The sequence below is a fragment of the Oenanthe melanoleuca genome, chromosome 4, assembly GCF_029582105.1.
Source record: "Oenanthe melanoleuca isolate GR-GAL-2019-014 chromosome 4, OMel1.0, whole genome shotgun sequence".
NCBI classification, from domain to species: Eukaryota; Metazoa; Chordata; class Aves; order Passeriformes; family Muscicapidae; genus Oenanthe; species Oenanthe melanoleuca.
In genome coordinates, this window is record NC_079337.1 from 470,430 (window position 1) to 478,670 (window position 8,241).

Genomic DNA, 8,241 nt, shown 5'->3' on the forward strand with positions numbered 1-8,241 from the left:
TAATATATATAGATATGCATAAAATAGAAATAAATATTAGCGATATAAGGATTATGTGTATAATAAATAATAAAAATAATATTGTATATATGTTATAATGCAACCTTAATTGAATAGATAAAATATGTATAGATTTATATAGATTATATAAATATGAATATAAATTAAATATGAATAAATAGATTTTTATTTAAAGGGGACTGGTTTTGTTTTTATTTTGTTAGAGACGGCGCTTCTTTTAGTTTTGGTCGGGATTTTTTTGGGGCATTCATTAAGAGGATTTTTGGAAGGGATGGGACTCGCGACGCCCCAAAGTCTGAGCTCAGCAGCAGTGCTGCCGCCCTGTGGGCACAGCGCGGTACTGCAGCCGTTCCTCGAGGCCGCTGCTGGGTGGTGGGAGGCGCGCGCCGGCACCCTGCCGGAGCCGGGCTGACTTCCGCCACGCTCAAGATGGCGGCCGCGGGTGAGAGGGAGGCGTCTCTGTCGCTACACCGGTGCCGCTGACCCCACCTCCCGCGTCCTGGCGCCAGGAATGGCGGCGGAGTATGGCGCAGAGAGCACGGGATCGGTCGGCGTCGGCCGGTGCCGGGGCCGGGTTCAGGCATCGCAGCCGCCGTTGTGAGGGGCGGGCGGCCTGCAGCGTACTACAACAAAGAAGGTAGCCAGCCACCGGAAGTGGCTCCTGCCACACCAAAGATGGCGATTGCACCGGAAGAGACATCAGCCACACCAAAGATGGCGGATACACCGGAAGTGGTCGGTGCCACACCAAAGATGGCGGATTACCGGAAGTGACTCCTGCCACACCAAAGATGGCGGCCGAATTAACGTAGTGCCGCCACACCAAAGATGGCGAACGACCGGAAGTGGCTTCTGCCACACCAAATATGGCGGTCGGGAAAGGCGGAAATAACGCGTGCCACTCCCATGATGGCCACTCGGCCAGGATTCGATCGACCTTCCCAAGATGGCGGGAAAAAAAAGGGCGGGAAAACAAGGACCCCGGTCTGTCTAGTGAGCTGCCTGCCTGCGACCCCGATGCCGACGGAGTGCACCTGGCGCCATTTTCCGCGGCATTTCCAGACGTGCAGACACGATCTGTGGGCTCCGCAGCACCTCTACCCTGTCAGTGCTGCCGCCGTGTGGGCACAGCGCGGTACTGCAGCCGTTCCTCGAGGCCGCTGCTGGGTGGTGGGAGGCGCGCGCCGGCACCCTGCCGGAGCCGGGTTGACTTTCGCCACGCTCAAGATGGCGGCCGCGGGTGAGAGGGAGGCGTCTCTGTCGCTACACCGGTGCCGCTGACCCCACCTCCCGCGTCCTGGCGGCGGAGTATGGCGCAGAGAGCACGGGATCGGTCGGCGTCGGCCGGTGCCGGGGCCGGGTTCAGGCATCGCAGCCGCCGTTGTGAGGGGCGGGCGGCCTGCAGCGTACTACAACAAAGAAGGTAGCCAGCCACCGGAAGTGGCTCCTGCCACACCAAAGATGGCTGTCGACCGGAAGTGACTTGGTGCCACACCAAAGATGGCGGTTGCACCGGAAGAGACATCCGCCACACCAAAGATGGCGGGTGCACCGGAAGTGGTCAACGCCACACCAAAGATGGCGGACAAACCGGAAGCGATTTCTGCCACACCAAAGATGGCGGCTGTACCGGAAGTGGCTTCTGCCACACCAAATATGGCGGTCGGGAAAGGCGGAAATAACGCGTGCCGCTCCCATGATGGCCGCTCGGCCAGGATTCGCTTGACCTTCTCAAGATGGCGGCAAAAAAGGGCGGGAAAACAAGGACCCCGGTCTGTCTAGTGGGCTGCCTGCCTGCGACCCCGATGCCGACGGAGTGCACCTGGCGCCATTTTCCGCGGCATTTCCAGACGTGCAGACACGATCTGTGGGCTCCGCAGCACCTCTGCCCTGTCAGTGCTGCCGCCGTGTGGGCACAGCGCGGTACTGCAGCCATTCCTCGAGCCTTTCCTTTGTCCAAACACTGTACAGGGAAAAGCCAAAACCGCACACCCCTTGTGATACGAATTTAATTTGTGGGGAGGGTAAAGAAAAATGAGATGCAAGGGAGGGAATTGCTTCTACATATAAATATTCTTATCCCAAAAGATATTATAAAGAGTATCAGCTCTGTACCAGGACTTGAGTTAAAAATTCTATTTCTTTAAGAACCCGCAAGACCTTCAGAGGCTACATTTTGTGTCATGTAGAATTCCTAGAGGCTGAGGCAGTAGGAAATCTGTGAGCCGAGCCGAGCCGAGCCGGTCCGTGTTTACCCGAACCGATCCGGGCTCCGCCCGGCCCAGCCGCAGCTCCCGTGCCCATTGGTCAGCGCGAGTGCAATCCCTGCCCAGCGAGCTCCTGCCCGGCCCCGCGCTCCCGTCCGTGCCCCTGCGATGTCCGGGCCGCCCGCGGGACTCGGTGCCAGGAAAGCAGCGAGCTCGGTGTGTTTAACGTGAGGCGGGCCCGCTTTCCCCGAGCGGCGCCTCCGCCCGGCCCGCGCCGCCCTCAGGGAGCCGAGCGGGGCTTCGGGGAGCGCAGCGAGCGGCACCGAGCTCCTCCGAACCGAGCCGAGCTCAGCCGAACGCAGCGAGCGGCACCGAGCTCGGCTGAACGGAACCGAGCTCCTCCGAACGCAGCGAGGGGCACCGAGCTCGTCCGAACCGAGCCGAGCTCAGCCGAACCGAGCCGGGCGCCGGCTAAGCGACCCGACACTAGCTGTAACAGCCGAGTTCGGCCGAAGAGCCGACTGCAGCCGAGTGTATCCGAGGTTACACAGCGCGCCGGCTCCGCCCAACGCAGCGAGCGGCTCCGAGTTCAGCCGAGCCGAGCCGAGTTCAGCCGAGCCGAGCCGAGTTCAGCCGAGCCGAGCGATTCGAACAGCGGAAGCGAACCCGCGGGTGTCAGCGGCGCGCCCAGCACAGGTCGGCAGCTTTGGCGTTTTCTTTGCCGCGTATTCCAGACGTTCACTGCGCAGTAACGCCGCTTCCCCCGGCCAGCGCTGCTCTGCTCTCGCTGTCTGGGCGTTTGTTCCCTGGATCCCGGATCCCAGCATTCGTGGCTGTCTCTCGGGCTCTGGATTTCTGGATCTCGTGTTTGGGTTTTTGGCTTCAGAGTGGGAGGTGCATGGCCCAAACTGTGGCATCCCTGCTCTGTTCCAGGAACCCCGGAGAAGCAAGCTGTAATTCCTGGGGAACCCCTTGCTCTTGAAAGTGGAGCTGTCTCATGAGAGAGGCTGCAAAGGGTGAGATGTAACCTTATATCCTTCTTGGTTTAAATCACCTCTGTGAAACCTTAATATGCTTCAATAGATTCTGCAGAACAGCTTGGATGGCTTCATGTCATTGTATCCTGTGTCATGTAAGATTTTCAGTCACTTTTCCCTCAATTTCCGTGGTAATTAGCATTTTCTGTGTGTCAAGCGCAGCATCAGGTTCCTGTTTATGTCTGGGTTATTTGGTATGTTGTTTCCAGTTAGTTCTGATTCACTTCTCCCGATCTCCACTTCACTTTTAGTCAAGTTTCTTCTGCCTTTTGTGCAAGTGGACTTAATGCTTTTGCTGTAACTTTGTGTTGAATGTTACATCATAAATCAGGTGATGTTTTGCTCTACTAAACTCTTGTGACTGCGGGTAGGAAGAGCTGGGAGCAGAGTGTGAGGAGGTGGGCTGTGGAGGCTGAGGCTGCCCAGCAAGAGCCGAGTGTGGGCTCTGGCAGTGACCAGGGCTGGGAAGAGTTCCTGTGTGCACAGTGAGTGTTGGAGCGGGGCGAGAGCAGCAGGGACAGAATGACACGAAGGGAGCTGGTGATGTGAGGTCCGGTCTGAGCCCACTCGAGCTGTTTGTGCTCCACATTCCCTGTGTAGCCCGGTGCCTTTCCCGGGTGTTTTGCAGGAGCACACGGTACTCGGAGCTCTGGAGACAGGCTGAGCAGGCGGAGGGGCTGGGGCTGCTCTGCGCGGGCAGCTCCGGCAGGAATGCGGGTTCAGCCGCAGGACGATGGCCACGGTGAGACTGGGATCCTCTGCAGGACACGGTGGAGCAGCGCTGACCAGGCTGTGTCCAGCCAAGGAGCTCTTCTGATGTCCCTTGAGAGGACACCCCAGGGGGTTTCTGAAGAAGGACTTCTGACCAGGCAGTCTGCACACTCCTGGTTTCATGTAAATATTTATTTCAGTTTTTGTCTCTGAAAGCAAAGCGTTTATCTCCTGACTTCCCTGCTATTCAGTATCTGCTGAACTGGGTGTGCATTTTCCTAAGCTAATAGAAAACCCCCCTGTGGCCCTGTGATTTCCAAAGGAACAGCATGAAGTCACTTTTCTTTTTCTTGCCTCTGTAGCCTTAGCTTGACTCGTGCTCAAAGACAGGAGAGACTCCATAGCTCTGTGTGGTTAATTGTTACATTGGTGGGGGATTTGCAAGTTCAGGGCTGAAATATGATGTAAGAAAAAGCTTTTTTTGTAGCAATAGATAAATGCTTTTCCATGAGGTGTTGAAGGTCAGTTGTTTTACAACTTCAAAGGGAGGAAACCAGACCAGGCTGATGGTGGCACTCCTTTCAGCAAGGCCTGGTATATATTAGAGCAATTAATTCAGCAGGGGTTTTTGTGTTAATGCTGCTGGTTTGGTTGTGTGTGGTTTGCTGTGCATTTGACTAATAGTGAGTGTTTCTCATACAGAACAAATGTTCCACCTAGTGTTTTTCACTAAGAGCAAGCAATTGTGGTATTAATCTAGAATAATCTCAAAAAGTGGTTTGGGTTTGGCTTTGGGTTTGGGTTTTGTTTGGTTTGGGTTTATTTTTTTTGTTACCCAACACTATTTAACTTTATTACTGTGAGTTTTTAAGTTTTCTCCAAAACCTTAGAATTAATTTCCCCATTCTGCCCCGTTGATAGGCACTGTTTCTCTTAGAAAAGCTTCTGCCCTCCACTTTCACTGCCCTGTTTTGAAGCAGTGCTGCAGTTTAGCTGCAGTGATGGGTGTCACATCCTTTTCTGTTCAGGTAACTAAAACATTTTGTTATTGCTGTACCTGCCACAGGAGCTCACATTACTCCAGTGTCATTTGTGGGGCAGTTGCTGCTCTAACAAGTCCTGAGTGCTGCTCAGCAGCAATGGGCCTCATTCTGCATGTCAGTGCTGCCCTTCAGCTCGTGGTAGAGGTGGGAGGTTGAATAACCAAGTGTTGGTCCAGCTGGAGGTGGTGTCTAGGGGGGGTCTTGTCTTTGTTAAGCTATGAAATGTACGGTTTCACTTTGTATTTGGTGGAAAGGCCCAGATTTGCTGGTGACAGGCAGCACCTCTAGATGTCACCATGCACAGGGCAGCAGGCTGTGGTCCAGAGCTGCTCCCTAAAGGGACTCAGCAGCTGCTCCTCCTGACACCTGTGTGGTGCATTTCTAACATCTCTGTTCCTGTCCCCAGCACAGCTCCTGTGTCCAGTGAAAACTGAGTGTACACACGTGAGAAATGGCTGCTCTTCTCCAGGCAAGCACATGAACTGCAGAACTTGAAGAAAAAAATGCCCTGACCCAGCTGGAGTGATTTGGGTCTGAGGAGGTGCCTGGGAGCTCCTTCTGTGTCCTGATGGGGCCATGGCTATAGAAGGGGTAAAGGATGGAGCAGAGGTGGGCAGTAGTGGTGGTGATCAATGGAAAATGGAAATTTGCATCTGGAAACAGACATCATTTTCCTGGTGGGAGTCCTGGAAACAGAACTGGGAGTCTGTGAGAAATGAGAATACTGCAGCTGGACTGCTGAGAATGGAGAGTCTGCAGGGAATATTGCCTGGTGAGTCTCCTGCTGTACCATAGCTAATGCTGTGCTGGCACCAAATCACTTCATTCTGATTTAACCTGTCTGGAAATATGCTTAGTATGTTTGGGTTTTTGTTTTTATTGTTGTTGGTTTGTGCTTTGGTTTGATTTGGTTTTCTTTTTTGTCTGGCTTAGAAAAATTTAACAGATCTCACCTTTTTCTTCTCCACTTGAGTGTAGTGTTACCTTCTTAATTCAAAAACCATTTGCTGTAGGGAGAAACCATCTTGCCCTGTGAAAGGACAGGCAGGGAGTGTTTGGTGGCCAGTGCACAGCCCTGTGGCAGACAGATTCCCAGGAAGGGGGGAGCTCTGTGCCAGGCACATGCACTGGCCAGGTTCTGGGGTGCTGCTGCACCAGGCCCATGTGCTGAATCCAGCCTGGCTTTATTGCCAAAGTACAGCTCAGCACTTGTCTTGTAAATCCCAGCAAACTGGTCCCAAAGGCTTTGTCACTCAGCCTCTGCTTCCATTGCTCTGGAGGGGCTTGGTGCCAGTTACTCACACAGCAGTGCCCCACCTTTCTGTTCTGGTTGTGGAAATACCTGGGTTTTGGTTGTTCCCCCTGCAGTTCACTGCAGATCCCAAAAACCTCCAGGAGGGGAGATCATTACTTGTACTCCCACCAGCAGGTGAGAGAAGAGATGGTCACATCCCAGGAGCCTGATTTTGGAATGTGTTATGGAGTTGGCCAGTAGCTTTTATCCTGGCCTTTCCATAGTCTGTCCGTGGCAGGTGCAGCCTGTGCTTCAGCTTAGAGCCCTGAGTCTCAGGGAGATGAACCCCTGGGGGAGTTCTTACAGCTCTGCTGATGCTTTGTGGATGATGATGATTTCTGGATCCTTTTCCTTCCCTCTCCCTGCAGACTCCACCTGCTGAAAGGCTGAGGTGGGGCCAGGATCTGTAAATCCCCTGACTCTCCCCGAGGCTGAAGCTGTGGTTGCCCTCAATGGCCTCGTGGTGGAAGATGCTAAAGACTGAAAACTTTGGGATTTTTCCCCTGAATCCCGAGACTGTCTCTGCAGCTGTGCCCTGTAGAGCCCTTCAAAGAGTTCCTGGGTTTAGAAAGGTTTTTACATCCTGCCGTATTTCTCTGTAACTCAATTAAAAAGAATCATACTGTATCAACGTGGTGTTAATTATTTTGACTTGTTTATTTAAAGCAAATCATTGGTAAGGGGTTTGGAGCTGGCAGCTCTTGTTTAATTTCTTTCTGCTGGCTTTGGGCGCCCCTGGCCAGGAGATGCTCCTGGCTAAAGGGCACTGGGAGGAGCAGTGGGATGTGCCGGGCCCTGTGCTGGGACCCCCAGCCCTGGTCAGGGATGCTGGCAGGTGTCAGCTCCCGAGGAGCACGGCAGAGGGGCTGTGCTGGGCCTGGAATTCCATCCAGAGATGCTGGCACCGCCAGACCTGTGAGCAGTGCTGGGAGCTCCCCTGCCCGAGCCAGAGCGCTCCCGTTATTTCCTGCAGCTGGGACACGCCACAGCCAGTCTGGGAGAGGAAACGGGCTCTCCCACAGCTTTATTTCCCAACGCTTTTTGAATTCACCCCAGAGTCTCTTCTCCTCCCTCAGATCCCGTATCCGTGAGTTTTGAGTGTTCTCAGCAGGAATTCTCTGCCTGCCGGAATGGGATCCCCAGCCGGCCCCGACAGGACCCGAACCTGCGCCCCGGGCTCCGCGCGGGCGGAGCAGCCCCGGTTCGGCCCGGGAGAGGGGCCGGGCCCAGCGATGGTCCCGCCCCGGCCGGGCAGGACGGGACCGGGCCGGGCCGGCGGAACCGGGGCCGGGCTTCAGGGCGGAACCGGGCGGTGCCTCAGGGGCGGGGCCGGGCCCGGCACAGGTGCGCGGGGTCTCAGTGCGGCTGCGCGGGGCGTGGCCGAGGTGATTGAACTCCAGGTAATTGGCTCGGCCCCCATTTGCTCAGGCTGAGCTCGCTGCAGACAGGTGGCTGCGTTGGAGCTCCGCGCACAGGGACAGGATGGATTTCTGCTTTCCCTCCTCTCAAACCCTCTCCCCCTCCTTCCTCCTCCTCGTGTTTCCCTCCTTTTTCTCTCTTTCCCGCCTTTCTCTCTCCTCCTCAAACCGACCCTTCCCCTCCCCTTTCGGCCTCTCCCCTTGTTCCCTCCTCTGCCTTTCCTCCCTCCTCCCCGTGTTCCTTTTCTTTTCTTTCTCCCCCAAACTCTCCTCTCCTCTCCCCCAAGCCTGAACCCCCCCCCCCGTTCTCCCTCTCCTGTCCCCACCCCGCTCCCCTCTCCTGTTCCCCTCCTGTGTCCCCCGTCCCTCTCCCCCCCCGGCCTTTCCCTCCCCGTCCCGCTTCCCTCCGCAGCCCGAGCCCTCCCTGCCCCTCTCATCCCTTCTCCCCCCTCTCCGTCCCTTCTCCCCTTGTCTGCCCTGCACACCCCAGCACCCCCACCTGCCCTCGGT

At 55.3% G+C, this 8,241-nt stretch overlaps 1 long non-coding RNA gene across 9 annotated transcripts; it reads left to right on the forward strand.

Moving 5' to 3' along the window:
• Positions 1–447: 447 nt before the first annotated feature.
• LOC130252622 (uncharacterized) lies at positions 448–6,940 on the forward strand. Of its 9 annotated transcripts, none has more exons than XR_008840400.1 (5): positions 2,265–2,924; positions 3,162–3,244; positions 3,894–4,159; positions 5,426–5,791; positions 6,682–6,940. It is a non-coding gene; the product is annotated as an uncharacterized LOC130252622 (long non-coding RNA). The 9 variants fall into 9 exon arrangements; XR_008840399.1 differs by adding an exon at positions 4,898–5,004 and having other exon boundaries at positions 2,846–3,244; XR_008840395.1 differs by having other exon boundaries at positions 448–2,924; positions 3,162–4,159.
• Positions 6,941–8,241: the final 1,301 nt, after the last annotated feature.